Here is a 15,945-nt window from a genome sequence, read left to right as displayed (position 1 = left end):
CATGCTGTGTGTCCAATACAGATGCAGTTCAGGGTACAGGTCACTGGAAGGTCTGAGGGGTTCCTGTCGGGGGGAGAGCCAGGCCTGTGCTCTGGGTCCTTTGTGTGAAGATGGTCTCTGTGGGCCTGGTAGACCTACATAAAGTAACCGGGGGCTCCGACCGACTCTCTCCTTCTCCCTCACGGGCCTCTCCTTCCCAAGGGTGAGTTGGGCTGACTCTCAGGCAAACCAGTCACAGTGCAGCGTGGTGAGGGTTTGGGTCTGGCACCATGAGAAGGAAGCAGGAGGTTTGGGTGGCTAGGAGGGGACACACTGCTTGTGAATACAGCTGCTAATGAAAACTGTGTGAAGAGCCAGGAGGGGCAGGGACAGACATGACATGCATTACAGGCTCATTACATGGGACACCTGAAGCTGGAGGGAAATAACACTGGACTGTGGTAGAATTGACTAAAGAGTTGGTTTGGGGAAAAGAAAACAATTATCCTGAGAGCTCAAGTCCTGGAGCGACAGTAGGAGACTTGGAGAAAGAACTTTCCAGCAGGTGGACAGAGATGAGGAGGGGTCTCATACCTACCTGCCCTTTGGGTCCCCACAGGCCCTGGGTGTGAGTGAGCTCTGTGAGCTGTGTGGACCCGGAGGTGTGGGATGTCCCAGCTGCCCTTGTAGGGTGTGTGCACTGCCCCACGTGCAGACTCTCCTGCCCTCACAAAGGAGGGCCCACCAGCTGAGAGATACTCAGACTCACAATCAGTAAGAGAAAGGGGGTGGGAAGCAATCACACCCCAGAGGTGGGTGGGTAGCAGCCGTCCTAGTAATGTGACCCTGGGAAAGGACAAAATCAGGTTGTGGCCCCTCACCGTGGCCCACCCCCTGGAGTGTCTGTGGGGCAGCCATGCCAGATCCACAGCCCTCTCCCGCTTCACCTGGATCATGGGACCACCTGCTGAGTGGAAGAAGCTCTGGGGAGAAGCCAGGAAACTTTCCTGTCCATGACCATGGCATTTTGTCACCTGCCATGTGGCCCACCATCCTGACAGCGGGGCCTCCTGGCCTCCTGGTCCCCTGGCTTAGTGAATTTGACTTTACTGTCATACCCTTTCTCATCTTTATATCCTCTGAAGGCAAAGGGGAAACGGCATATGAGTATATTTGTAATCTGAGTGCAGTGAAGAGTTGTTTGCAAAATCCCTTGATAATGATTTGCTAAGCGTGTTACTAAATGCTCTGCAGGCACTTCAACTATATGCTGTCATCTACTGTTGTGGGTTACGTTTCACAGATGAAGAACTGAGGCTAGAGAGGCGTCCACGGTCAAACGTGGTTGCCTGTCGAGCTGGGGTCAGGCTTAGCTGAGACTGCTTTGGAGTCACTGTTCTTCACTATTTGTCTTTACATCTTCTCTGTCCCTTGAAGGCCCCCTCTGAACATAAGATGGGCTGTGGAATGGAGCTAAGAGCCTGCCTGGGCTTTAGAATCCTGAGGACCTGGACTTATATCTCAGCCGTGCTTCTGACTGGCTTTGTGCCCTTGGTTAAGTCACTTCACCGCTGTGATTTCCTCATCTGTAATACAAAACAGAGGAATAACCCCTTTAAAGCTTTGAGTGAGATACCACACAGAAAGTAGACCTATGCTGCCAACATTGTCGTTGGTATAGTGTGTCTGTTACTAATAATGGCAGTTACTTGAATTACTTTCACAACACTTAGCTTTGCGTAGCATGGAACAAATATAATAAATAAATTGCGTATACTAAAAAAAAAATTTTGTCTTTTCCCAAACATAGTAAACAGGAAGCAGTGTAGAGTTAGAAATTATTGTACTTAAACGTTGGGAGTGGGGGCAGAATGCTTGATTGGGAAATTTCTTGGATTAGCAAATGATTATAAATTGCATCATAAATGCCACAGAAATAAGTGCCAGCTGCTGATAGCATTATTGGAGTTCTCTTCCAAGACAGTGAGCATCTTTTAACAGTTTTGAGCAAACTGAATGGTTACTTACATGGTTAATTAGATGTCTGTGTATTCATACATTTATTCATTTAACACACGTGTATAGAATGCCTACTAGTTGCCAGGCACCATGCTGTGTGCTGGTGATATAATGATAACAAGATAGCTTCGTTCCTACCAGCAAGGAGCTTACATTACAATATTTGGGGAATGACAAATAATATTTTTAAATTAATTGCACAAAAAGCAATTGCCCAAACAATGACTGATTACAGTAATGAGCTGTGAAAGACGGGCCAAGTTTGAATTTAAAACCCCAAGTCTAAGACCCCTAACTCAGATTTGGAAGTTGTGAAGGCTTCTCCAAGGAAATGACATTTAAACTGACTTCTGCAAGTTGAAAAGTTGGCCACAGGAAGGAAGGTGAAAGAACATTTCAAACAGAAGAATTAGCCTGTGCAGGAAGTAATTTACCATATTCAAGAAATTGAAAGGCCAGTGTAGCTGGAGAGGAATGAAAGAGAAGAGAGATGAGGATGAAACTAGAAGTTCACAGAAGCCAGACCAAGCAGAAATTTGTAGCTATGTTACAGATTTTACTTGTATTCTAAGAACAATGAGATACCATTTCAGCTTTCTTTCTTACCTAATATATGCATTTAAAGTGTTAGTTTCTCTATAAACACAGCTTTAGCTACACCCTACATGTTTTGATACATTGTATTTTCATTATAATTTGGTTCAAAAATTTTCTAATTTCATTCTGATTTCTTCTTTGACTCATAGGTTATTTTAAAATGTATTACCTAATTTCCAAACATTTGGCAATTTTCTAGTTACCTTTTTAATAATTTATTTCTAGTTTAATTCTGTGATTAGAGGTACTCCAAATCCTCTAAAAAACTTTAAAACTTGCTTTTGATAAATCTTCCATGTGCCCTTAAAAAGAATATGTATTCTGTCAATGTGTATAGTATTCTATGCTTGTCAATTAGGTGAAGGTGGTCATGACATATTCAAATTTTCTGTATCATTACTGATTGATGGATTTATGGTTTCCTTCTGAGATCACTTTCCTTCTGACTAAAGAACTCATTTAATATTTCTTTCAGTGCAACTTTGCTGGTTATGAATTCTATTTTTAATTGTCTGAAAATGTCTTTATTTTGAAGAATATAGCAATCCTTTCTTTTGGCTTTTTGAAGGTAACTTTACATTCTCATTTGATATCTGTTTTTCCCTAGAGAAGTCAGCTGTTGATACAGTGGTACCCTGGTTTTCAAACGTCTCCATTGACGAATATTCCGGTTTACGAACGCTGTAAATTTTATGGATCTATGGTATCATTAGATAGTAAAATTCATGCTAAACTTGCAGTTTTAGGGGTTGATTTTAAAGGTCTGGAACGGATTAATCCATTTTGCATTACTTTCTATGGGGAAACCATGCCTCGGTTTTCAAATGTTTCAGAACTCGAACGGTCTTCTGGAACGGATTACGTTAAAAAAAACGAGGTACCACTGTATTATTATTCCTTTGTAGTAATTTCTTTTTTCCTCTGATTTTCAGATTTTCTCTCTTTTATTTTATTTTAATTTATTTCATTTTATTTTATTTAGCAGTTTGACTATGGTGTGCCTAGATGTAAAATTTCCCTGTTTTTTTTTTCTTGCATGGGGTTCATGTCTTGGGGTTTGGTGTTCTTTTGTTAGGTTTAGAAATTTCTCAGCCATTATCTATTCAAATAAAACTCTGCCCTATTTTATCTTTGCTCCTCTCTGGAATTTCAGTTACATGTATTACTGTATCTCACATATCTCTATGCCTTTTTTTTTCTGTTTTTCATCACTTTTTTTTTCCATCTTCATGCAATAGCCTGAGTTTTTTCTATTGTCTTTTCATTTTACTAATCCTCTTTTTAATGTGTCAAGTCTGTCTTAAACCTACTTATTGAATTCTGAATTTCAATTATTGCATTTTTTTCAATTCTAGAAGTTCCATTTGCCCTTTTTTATATTATTGTTATTCCCAGTCTCTGGTGAGATTCTGGTTTTTGCCATCTATTTTCTTTAACATATTAATTATAGTTATTTTGAAGTCATCTGAAGGTCTGTTTCTGTTGCCTATTTTTTTTTCTCTTCATCCAGTTGCTTTGTGTGCCTGGTAATTCTTGATCGAATGTCACACGTTGTACAGATAAAGTACAGAGGCTCTGGAGTATACTATCGTCCCCAGAGGTGCTTGAACTCCTGAGTGAAGGTAGATGGCCTGAAACCCATGAAGGAATGAGCTAAATGGAGGCTTGCCTGCAGTTTTGGTAAAGCTCAGGTCAGGCTACTTCTGATTTACTCCTGTTCTTAGGGTATGACTTTCCAGTGCTCTTCTTTCTTGGTGAGTTCTAAACCCCTATTTTTGCTTCCTCAGCTCTCTGAGACTTCTGAAAATTGTACTCTGCCTTTCAGTGGCTTTTTTACTTAGCTCTTAGCCTCTTGCGTTGAGTAGCTCAAGAATCTGACAAATACTTTAAAAGAGGAGTGTAAGCGTTGGCTCACTAGTTTTTAGTTCCCTTCTCTCCAGAATCCCGATCCCTGAATCCCTAGCTGCCTTGGCAGCCTCAAGCTCCAAAGGAATGTTGTCTTTGTACAGTCCTATGAGATTGCCAAAAGTTCTGCTGGTTTTTCTGCCTTTTAACTGAAGCTATTTGCCCTACTCTCAGCCTTCCTTCCTGCACCAAAAACTGGCAAAAACTCTTAAGAGGTTAAGTGGCTCTGGGAATGAATGTTCACCTCTACGGTTCCATTCTTTTCATAATCTTGGCCCTCAAGTCCTACTTTGTCTTGGTCCTTAGATGCCTTCAAACAAATTTTTTTTTTTTTTAAGTTATTGGGCTGACGATTGTTAGTGAAATTACATAGATTTCAGGTGTACAATTCTGTAATACATCATCTATAAATCCCATTGTGTGTTCACCACCCGGAGTCAGTTCTCCTTCCATCACCATATATTTGATCCCCTGTACCCTCATCTCCCATCCGCCACCCCCCCTTACCCTTTGGTAACCACTAAACTATTGTCTGTGTCTATGAGTTTTTGTTTCTCATTTGTTTGTCTTGTTCTCTTGTTGTTTTTGGTTTATATACCACATATCAGTGAAATCATATGGCTCTCTGCTTTTTCAGTCTGACTTATGATATAGGAACATTTGTGACAACAAACAAAATTTTTTATTCCAACTTTTAAAAAACGTTTTTCAGAGGAGAGCATAGTTCTTCCACAAGCTACTCCACTGTAGCTGGGAGCAAAAGTACTGACTTAGCTTTTGAGGAATGATTTGCAAAGCAGAATATGACCATGCCAGATAGAAGAAACACTAAGTACTAAAGCAGAGTCAATCAAACGCTGGTTGCATTAGCAGCATTGGACACCAATGGCATGGGTGACACCCCTAACTTTTGGGGGGCCCACCAAGCTTTCCTGAGGCCTGCCAAACCCAGCATATATGCAGGGCTTCAGAGGATGCCTGCCTGAGTTCTGTCGTGGAGAACTCATGACTGAAGAGGAGTGTTGACCCACATTCACAGTTTGGGGACTCTTATTTGGGAAGAATCCTATTAGTGGGGTAGAAATGAATAGCCAAAGTATATATGCACGTGCACATCCACATACACACCCCTCTACCTCGCAACAGCAAAGAAGATAGAATTGTTCAGAGTTTTTAAAGGAAGAATTTAAGACTCCAGGGAGCATCCTGCACATATTGTGTCACATCTATTTTTTATGACAACCTTCAGTCCTCTTCCCATGGGATTCATTCTTGGCTTTTCCCTGTCAGGAAATTTGTACGGTCCTCTCCTGGTCCCACAAAGAGCCAGCCCTCAAAGAGGTTAAAACAATTGAGTTGAAGGAAGAAAGATATTAACTGTTTCCTGATACTGCATCATTATGTTCCAAGGCCTTTGATCTGAAGGGGTCTGGTTAATGTGGACACGGCCAACTGGAACGTGGGAGACCTGAGCTGCTGCTATATGATTTCACCCTCACTTGCAAGTGAGGCTTTTTAAATAAACTGTGGGAAGGGTGTGGACCCACCCAAAAGAATAAATTATTCTCAGGGCCTTGAGCTTCCCTAATTTGCACCTATTTAGCGAGCTAATGACAGATTGATTAAAACACTGGTCATTTATTTGAACCCCCAATAAGGTGACAATTTAAACATTCTTTAATCCACATAACGTTCAAATTAGTCTGAATTAAAAAGATATTTCTATCTCTCACGTCTCTATTTTACCTTGCCTTTTAAAAGGAGCATTTTCTATTCAGAAATTTACCAAAGTATGTGGTTTAAACTGGTGCATGTGGCTCTTTGGGAGGTTAACAAATCAAATATCATTTAGTAATTCATTTAGCAAATCAAAATTCAGTTAATACATTTCTTTAAAAAGAAACATCTGTTGTTTTCCATTACCAGTGCAGCTGTTATGCTAGGCACACACACAGTACCCAGGATCTCCTGGTCCCAAAAAGCTCATGTGGCAGATGCCACTGTTGTTCCACTTTGCAGATGTGGAACCTCTAAGGCTTGGTTTCCTAGTCTATAAAACAGTGATAATGATGGTGCCTATTTCTGTCATGTTCTTATGAAGACTAAATGAGAAACTCCACAGAAGTGGCCAGGAACACAGCCCGGTGGTAGCAGAGTGAGATTTGAACCAAGTCTGCCTAAACTTGCTCTTTCCTACTGCATCAGGGTGCTTACCCTCTTTCAGGAATTTTAGCTGCTTGCTGATTGGCTGATTGACTTTCCTGAAACTGTACTACAGTGGCACCTCGGTTTTCAAACGTAATCCACGAGTTCTGAAACGTTCGAAAACAGCCGACAGCTAGGCCTCAGGATCTTGCACTCCGCGGAAGCTGTGTGACATGTTCCACTTCTAAGTCGTGTTCGAAAACCAAAGCATTTACTTCCGGGTTTACAGCGTTCATAAACCAAAATGTTCGTCAACGGAGACTTTCGAAAACCGAGGTACCACTGTATCTCCTTACACTTCAGCCCACAAGTGTGTTTGCATGTGTGTGTGTGTGTGTGTGTGTGTGTGTGTGTGTGTGTGTCCAAATGGCAGGGCCCTTTGCAAGCATTTACTTCCATACCAATGCTGGCAGAGTTCTGCCACTTTTGTAGCAAGAGAGACAAAGATGCCTGGAGAGAGAGTGGATCAACAGAGATAGTGTTTGTGTAGCATGTGGGAATAGAAAGTCCATACGTAAGATATGGGATGACAGCACTCCCTAAGGCCAAAGCCCTGTGGCTGAATGAGTGCAGGCTGCCAGTAGAGAGCCTCAGTGCCTTTGTCTGGGAGAGGAGACGGTTGGCTTCTTGCCTGTGCCCCCATCCTGTGCCACTGGCAGACATCACCAGTGGATCCCAGCAGTCTCCCGCTGAACCTGGACATGGCCTCAGGAGTCCTCAGTGCAGCATTCTAGCAGCTGGTATCAGTGCTTCAGAGTTGGCATCCAAGGTGAAACCTATTTGGCATCTCTGGATCCAGTGAGTTCCAAAGATAGTTTTCATATATGAGACGGTACTTGGTTCCTGATTTCAGAACGCAGAATTTACCGAGTTGTTTATCTTTGCACATCCTATATTCTGTCTAGAATGCCCTCTCTCTTTTTTTCTTACAGAGTATGCTCACTTTTCAAAATCCAACGTGAGCATCTTTTCTGCTTACTGTTTGTCTTATCCAGAGGTCAATCCAGTATCTTATTTTTTCTCTGCGTCCCCACTGTCCAGCTCAGGACTTAGCCAAGATAGATGCCCAGCGAGCGTGCATTGGACAAGCCGATGAGTTGATGCCATTGTATGGACATTTGGGGTGGGGCTGAAAAACAAATAGTTGACTATTTAAGCATCGTCTCTATGGAGGCTTCTGCAATGTGCACAGGGCCCCATATGGGGAGACACTGAGGTTAAACAGGTGAATGCAGATCCCAGAGGTGCTGCTGATGTCTGGCCTATGTCAGATGACTGACTCCTGTGAGACACATTTCCCTGCTTCAGAAGCTTGTTTTGAGTGCATCAGGAGACAATTTGTTAAGCACATAATAAGCACTCAGTAAACAATAGTTATTATTATACAGAAACTCACATTCTAGTCAGAAAGAAATTAGAATGCAGTAACCAAAAAAGGGTATAGTCCTAGGTATGTAGAGTGATTCAATAACTGTCAGAATTCGGAGACATGAGGGAAGGGGAGACCCCAGGAACCCACAGCTCTCCTTTTGAGGATGTGCCCTAGAGAGACCCTTCATGTGTGCACAAGCAGCCACAAACAAGGAGGCATTGTGGCCGTGGTTCCAAGTATGAGAAATTGGAAACAGCCTCGCTACCTGTGAATAGGGCAGTGGATAAGCACAATCCATCTGACTCTGAATAGCAAACTGCAATTAAAAACAATGAGCTGGAGCTCTGTATGCTGGCATGGGAAGATGCCTGAGACATCTTAATAGATGAAAATGCAAGTTGTGGTTCACTGTTGGTATGTGAACTGGACACACATGCACTGACCTGCTATGTGTTCGGTATGAGGTACGTGTACTATATGTGGACATACAGAAGAAAGTCTGAAAGAACACACTCCAAACAGAACACAGTAGTTACCTCTGGGCAGTGCCAGGGCATTCAGGATTATAAAAAGGGTCAAAGGGGACTGTAGTTTTATCTGATATGTTTCTGATTTTGTAAAGAATATATTCATATGTGTAGCTTGTGTAATTAAAAATTAATAAGAGTATAAAGAGAATTATAACAGAAGGAATGATGATCATTTTGGAGAGGGGATTTTATAGTAAAGTTGGGAAACAGATCCCCAAGCTGACAGTGTTCACACAGAGGTAAGAGCTGGTCCTGGAACTGTGTTTCTGGCTGCATGAGTGTGAGTATTGTGTGACTGTGGGTGTGCACACATACATGAAATGCATGTGAGTGTGTACATGTGAATGTAAGTGTGGGAGGGTGTGTATGTGTGAGTGCGTGCATGTCCATGTGCATGTGTGTGCAGATGTGTGTGAATGCACACACGAGTGTGAGAGGGTTGTATATGTCTGTGTGCATATCCATGTGTGAGTATGTGTGAGGGCATGTATACATGACCGTGTGTGTGTGTGCACATGTGTGAGTGTGTATTGCTTTCTGGTCGAGACGTGGCCTCTAACTGGCTCTGGTGCTGTTCCTTGAACTTCTCTTTCATCAAAGACTGAGAATGTTAGACTAAACCTGTGGTTTTTAAATGTCCTAGCTATGGCTCTCGTGTTCAGAGGAAATCTGATGTGACATGTGAACACATGAGGCATAGAGAAGCAGTGATTCTTGGTGAAGCCAGAATGGACATTTTGAGGTTCTTGGGTCAGAAACCCAGCTCCTAGAAGGCTGGAGGTCTGCGGACAGGTGGGCTCTTTTCCTTCCAGCACCACCCTCCCCCCACCTCTGCCCTGTCACCTGCCTTTGTTCGGGCCTAGCCCACTCACACAGGGTCCTGCTGGTGCTGCTGGCCAGGTGTGGGCTGATGTGCCGTTTTACATAGTCGTAGGGAGGCCCTGAGTGATGAACCCTGAGGCAGGCAGTGTAGATTTTTGCTTGCAGATATACTCAAAGCTTCCATCTGCAATGAAGTTGAAACATTGTTGAGCAAAGGAAATTTAGGAATTAGCCAGTGGTTTTCTGTTCTGTATTCTGTATGTGTCATCATAAATCAAGTGCTGGGTGCCTGGTGCTTCCTGTGGTGCTGTGCAGGCACGCAGTAGAGAGATTGGTAGGCTGAAGGGTTGAGAAGGTAAATGCCTTCTGGGAGGGAGAGAGTTGGCCAGAGCATGTAACTGTATTCCTCTGAGAAATCTGCCTGGAAGTAGGACTAGAGCCTTGCATTGCAGCTTGAAAATTTAAGTTAGATCTAGAGAAGGACTTCCTGACTTGCAACGAGGGATTATAATTTGGTAACTGAGGGAAGGAAGCTATACAGCCTTTATCTACGTCTGGAGACGTTTAAGGAAAAGTAAGTGTTACTCTGTACTCGGAATGTGTGTTATATACCAGCCCTCTTCCCATCTCATCACAAACAACAGATGGGCGACTTCCTCTGCGTCAGCATCAGCGTTCTGTCTCAGCCTCCCCTGGCTGGCAGGCAGCTGGCCACCAGGTTCCTCATAGCAAGTTTCCTGGTGGTTTGCTCTTGGCCGCTGCTTAGGGCAGGGAGGTTGTCCTTCTAGTGACTCATTCCCAAAGCACCTGCTCTGGCACCATGGGCCATCATCCATAGAGGAGAGTCAGGGAGTGCCTTGTTGTATTTGTACATAACCTGAATTGCCCTTAATGTCTTTTATAACCAGTTCTCTTTAAAGAGAGGATCAAATGACGGTGATCTGGAACCTCTCCTGAGGCCGGTACCAGACACCACATGTGCATGAAGGATAAGACATGGGCTTTGCTTCCACTGGAGAGTAGACACAGTCCAGGCTGCCCTGCTTACAACCTGCCCACCTCCCAGGACAGCACCCTCTCCCTCTGGTCTTGTCTCAAGTGTGTCTCGCTGCCCACCCTAAGTGCCTTCTTTGTGCCCCTCAGAGCCTGGGGACCCTAGGGGACCCCTGGAGTGCCACTTGTAGTACCATTTGGCACTCTGTGTTCAAGCATCACATTTTACTAGACCAAAGCCTTTTTGTGGGCAGGAACCTTGTTTTACTCATGTTTTTTATCCCCAACACCCAGTGCATATTCAATGAATGGAAACCCACCATAACATGTGGTAATTGCTACAGCAGTGTAGGAATAAAGCACTCCCCGAGCAGAGGTGATTAGCTCTGCCTGAGTGCACTGGGCTTCAGAGATGAATTCACCTTTGTGCTGGGTCCAGGCTGGCTCTGCTCGCGGGGGACACTGTGTGCAGACTCGGGGTGAGGCCTTTCTTTGTGGAGTGTCAGAGGAGGATAGGGCACCTGCACTGGGGGAGAAGCAGATATGTGAGGGCACAGGGATGGGGCTCAGATGTGGCTGAGAGCGTAGGCTGGTCCTGGTGGCAAAGGGCCTTGTACGCATATGAAAGAATGTGGAATTCATGCTGCAGGCAATGGCAAGCCATAGAAAAGCTTTTAAGCAGAAAATTGATGGGATCAAATTTGTGTTTTAGAAAGATAACTGGTGGCATTTGGGAGGTGAAATGGTAACGGTGTTGGGTGGGAGGCAGGACACCTATTTAGGACCTGCTGCAGACCTGCAAGGCGGGAGGACCCACCATCCAGCAGCCACATTCTGAGGGCCTCTGTGCGGGCACGGGCCAGGGTGCAGCGGGAGCCAGGCAGAGAGGGCTCCGGTGCTCAGGGCAGAGAGACAGACAAGTGGTCAGCAGTGAAAATAAGGCGATTAGACAATAGGCTGTGAGGAAGGTAAACAGGGTAAGATATTGAGTATTACTGGGACTTCTAGATGGAGGGACTGTATCTGACACTGGAGCAGAACTGAGTGATGAGAAGGAGCCATGCAGATGCCCGGGCCTGGGCTCTGTCAATGACTGGGCAGCTGGGTGCCATGCGGAGCCCCTGTCCACCGGCAGGGGCTGGGTGGGTAAGGAGTGGAGAGGCAGGGAGGCTGCCGACTGAGGCTGGGATGAACGTGAACTCCCAGTGCCTCGGGCACATGAGGGGCTGCCCATCTGCTGGTGGGCAGTGGGCTCAGCAACGGTCTGTTGGGTTTGAAGTGCCTGGAACCGATGTCCCTGGGCTGATGGCTGTCCCCAACTGGGTTTCTGATGAGGGTAGCTGTAGGCTCCAGGGGAAGGGCAGCCTCAAGGGCAGCTAGCCTCCACCCAGTGCTTTCTTACTGCTCAGGTATCCATGACTCAGGAAACAGGGCTTAGAGATGACAATTTGTTAATCCCATCCCCTCAACAAAGATGAAACTGGCATTTCATTCCAAGCTCTTTTAACAGACTTGCTTTGGGAATAAAGCCAGTATCCCCAAGGCACGGCTGGGGCTCTTTTCTCCTGTGCCACTTTTGTTACGTATAGGTCAGCTCCTGGGGACTACCTGTTATTCTAGTAGAAGAATTTGTTTGTTATATCAGTAAAGAGGTTACTGCTTAGCACCATCGTCATTAGATTTGTTTTTCCAAGTGCTGTTGCCTCCCCTGTCCCGCTTCCTAAGAGAAAGCTTTGCTCAGGTTTCTTCATGGTTATTTCTGCGGTGGGAAGTTGCAGCCTGGTTAGAGGCGGGGCCTTTCTGTCTAACTTGTGATGGGCCCTGGCATGGTCGCACTGCCTGGCCGAGGGCCCACCCTGTGATATGGTGTGAAGGAACACATATGCACACTCGCTCTTCCTGACAAGGGGCTCAGGAAATCGTCAGGTGGTAAAAAGGTGGCAGAGCTAAAGAAGTGCCCTCAGATCTGATCATGGTTGACCACACTACCCATCCCTCGGCAACTGACAAGGGCTCTGGGCTCTGTTGAAGTCCCAAAAGACTGCAGGCCAGGGCGAAGGCCAGATGCTGTGTGCTGGGAGCCAGTTCTTCCAGGGCCAGTAGCGCTCTGTAAAAGCATATTCATTTCAACAGACCTTGAAGTTTAGTGGAGGCAGGTATCTCAGATGGTTATGTTTCAAGATCCTGACAGTCTCCAGATCATAGGAAGAAAGTCCATGGTGGGAATGATGCAGGGTCTGAATGGTTGGGGTCTCTACCCCCGCTGTCAAAGAGCTGTCTATCCGCGTGTAGCAGTAGGAGGGCCCACCCTGAAGGCTTCACCTTCCACAGAACGGTGTGCATTGTATGGGTGGGCCTCAGGGGACCCTCAGTGCTTGACTCGTGCCCACCCCAAGGCTGTAGATCCAGGCCAGAGTGGACCCTGAGAGAATCTTGTGGCTGTTGGCTGCTGGTGTTATTGTAAAGGAAAAGGTTTTTGTTCCTGGTGTAGTGAGATCCAAGAGAGTCAAGATCCACAATTCTATTCTTTTTCCCCATGGAGTCCAGTCTCTGTGGGAAGTTGAGGGCATCTACACTGGGCTATCAGTCCCGTCATTGCTCCCCCTACACACACAAGCACACACGCACATGCACAAATAATATGAAGGTTTGAGTCACTCTACCTGGTGGCATCCCTGAAACCAAGGGCCCAGGCCCTTGGTGTCATCTAATGCAATCCCAGATGCAGGCAGTGTCCTTCCTCATCAAGCCGTCCATTCCATCTCTGCACAGCCCTGACTATGAGAAGCACTCTCCAATGGAGCTCAGGCTTCTCTTGGGAACTTCTGAGCTCTGCCCTTGGGACTTTCTAGAGTACAGTAAAGATGCCTCTACACGCCAGCCAGACAGATATTTGAAGGGAACTTTTGTGTCCCCCTACCCTTTCCTTCTCCTTAAGCTTTAACCTTCCAGTACTAACACCCAATTGCTGAAACCACCCAAGAGGAGGCACATACCAGGCTTCTAGTCTCTCCCTCCTCTCCCTGTGTTCCCTGCTAGCAACAGGCGCTGGGAGCCGGAGCAGGCTGACCAGGCAGAAGGCAGTACACCAGCACCTCCCTCGTCTAGAGACTGGGCTCCGTTGGCAGTGCGCCAGCTGGGCTACAGTGCTGTGTTAGCTTGGTTGGGCACCATCTTATTAGTGGGACCCCACTGACCCTTTACAAAAGCTTCTGCAAACTCATCTCCATGCACAGCTACTAAGTGCTCTGTTTGAACTTGGATTCAGGACCTTGCATTTATCTCCAATAAACTTCATTTTGGATAGATTAATCCCGGCCTACAGACTGATTGTTTGGATGTGTAGATTCTGTCAATCAGCATATTCACCATCCCTCCCAACTGCATCTTCTATAAACTTGCTAATTGTAACTTCTCCTCTTCAACGAAATCATTGACAAAAACATTAAGTTGCACAGGCTGAAGACAGAACGCTAATAGACACCTTCAAAGCTGACCTCCTCTGCTTTGTCCAGTGATACAACCAGTTTCTAACATACTTTCTAGCACATCCAGCCCATATTGTTCATCCTTTTCTACCAGGTTGGACCGTGAAGGTAGAGTCTCGGGCTGGCAGGCCATTGCATGGCCCTGGTCTCCTAGCCAGGATACCTGTTACAGAGAAGAGGAGAGAGTGTGGAATGACATGTTTCCAGTGGGCTCACCTGTTCCTACTGTTCACCATTTTCTTTTCTAAGAACTTTGAAACCAGCCTCTTCACTATTCCATCTAGAAGCTTATCTGGGCTCTGCCTACATCTTAGGGAATGCACCCTTTTGAAAACCGTGAAATGGAAGACTATTCCTTCCCAGTGTTCCAGTGTTCCACATTCTCAAGGATTCTGTAAAGCTCACTGAGAGCAGCTCAGTGGTCTGGACCTCAAGTTCTCTTGGTGTTCTCGGGTGCAGGCACTGAGAGGTGCTTGGTCCTCTCTGCTTGCCTTTCCATCCTTGAAGGCCTGTACTTTTTGGCTAGCATCTGTTCCATCTTCTGGGAGATGGTCGGGTACAATGGAAAGACGTAGGCTTTTAAGCAGAGAAACCTGAGTTAAATCCTGATCGTGTTTCTCCCTTGTTGCATGAAACTTGGCCAGTAAGTCCTCTTTCTGAGCCACAGTCCTCTGCTCTGTAATGGGTGACCATCCAGACCTCACAGGGCTGGTGTAAGGGCGGAGGAAGCAAGCCTCTATCCATGCTTTCCCTCTGCAGTCCCCAGCTCCATTTTCTTTGGAAGCAAAATAGAAATCAACTCAGAGTGCATCTCCTCCCGCCTGTTCCTGCCCCCCCAAAGCCCCACAGCTTGATGTGTCTAGAATGAGGACTTCCTGTCCCACTGCACCCCCACTAGTGCCAGTCAGTCTCATCTGCCAGACCAAGCTGCCCTGTCCTCAGGAAGCCCTGGTGTGCAGTCTCCATCCTTGATACATGGGGCAGGGCACAGGGGAAACAAGGATTTGCTTCCCACTGCCTACACCCAGCACCCAAGGCTTTGTGTGGCCTTGTCCCTGTGGGACCAGAACCCCTCTGTCCTCCCTTCCCAGGGAGAAGTCAAGGCTCTGGATTCCTCTTGAAGTCAGCCCTGGGATTTCCCAGTTACTAGAGGTACTAATTGCCCTTTTTGCTTAAACTAGTTTAATTGGGGTTTTGCATATAGAAGTGAAAAATCTAGATGTGCCTTTCATTTTCATTCTGGACCCCACTCATGGCCCCCCAGGACCTGCTTATTGAGTCAGCCTGGTTTTTCATTTCCATTCTGGACCCCACTCGTGGCCCCCCCAGGACCTGCTTATTGAGTCAGCCTGGTTTTTCAGAGCTGGCCCCCAGTCCTGTCTGCCTCCTTCTGGTCTCGGTTGGTTAGGCTGGTAGGTGGAGGCCTGCTTACTGTTTCCACCCTGTTAGAAGGACTGGTCCCAGGAACACGTGTGCCTCACTGTGTGGCCCTTATGGCCGACTCAGGGTGTACGGTCCCTGGAGGAGCAGGTGAACTTTGACCTCAAGCTCTGTCAGCCTAGGGACCCTTTCCTCTGGCCAGAATCCCTCAGAGCATTTACGAGGTCGGACAGTTAAGTTCGTGACCTTGTTGCAGCAATGTTGCTAAATTTTTTTGATGTCAGAGAGATTGCTCATTATAAATTTGTACCAACTGGATAAACACTTAACCAAGTTGACTATTTGGAAGTGCTGAAAAGGCTACATGAAAAAGTTAGACGACCTGAACAATTCATGGTTCTTGCATCACGACAATGCACCAGCCCACACGGCACTGTCTGTGAGGGAGTTTTTAGCCAGTCAACAAATAACTATATTGTACTCACCTGATCTGGCCCCCAATGACTTCTTTCTTTACCCAAAGACAAAGGAAATATTGAAAGGAAGACATTTGGATGACATTCAGGACATCAAGTATAATACGACAAGAGCTCTGATGGCCATTCAGAAAAAAGTTCCAAAACTGCTTTGAAGGGTGGACTAGGCACTAGCGTCA

General features: G+C 45.7%; 1 protein-coding gene across 2 annotated transcripts in view; it reads left to right on the top strand.

Annotated features, from left to right (window-relative positions):
* The window catches only part of CHCHD6 (coiled-coil-helix-coiled-coil-helix domain containing 6), a 325,729-nt gene that overhangs the window by 276,083 nt on the left and 33,701 nt on the right, over positions 1-15,945 (top strand). The window lies entirely within an intron of this gene.

The sequence above is a fragment of the Rhinolophus ferrumequinum genome, chromosome 19, assembly GCF_004115265.2.
Source record: "Rhinolophus ferrumequinum isolate MPI-CBG mRhiFer1 chromosome 19, mRhiFer1_v1.p, whole genome shotgun sequence".
Lineage (NCBI taxonomy): Eukaryota > Metazoa > Chordata > Mammalia > Chiroptera > Rhinolophidae > Rhinolophus > Rhinolophus ferrumequinum.
Note: the sequence above shows the minus strand (reverse complement) of the source record. Positions and strands in the feature narration are given on the sequence as shown.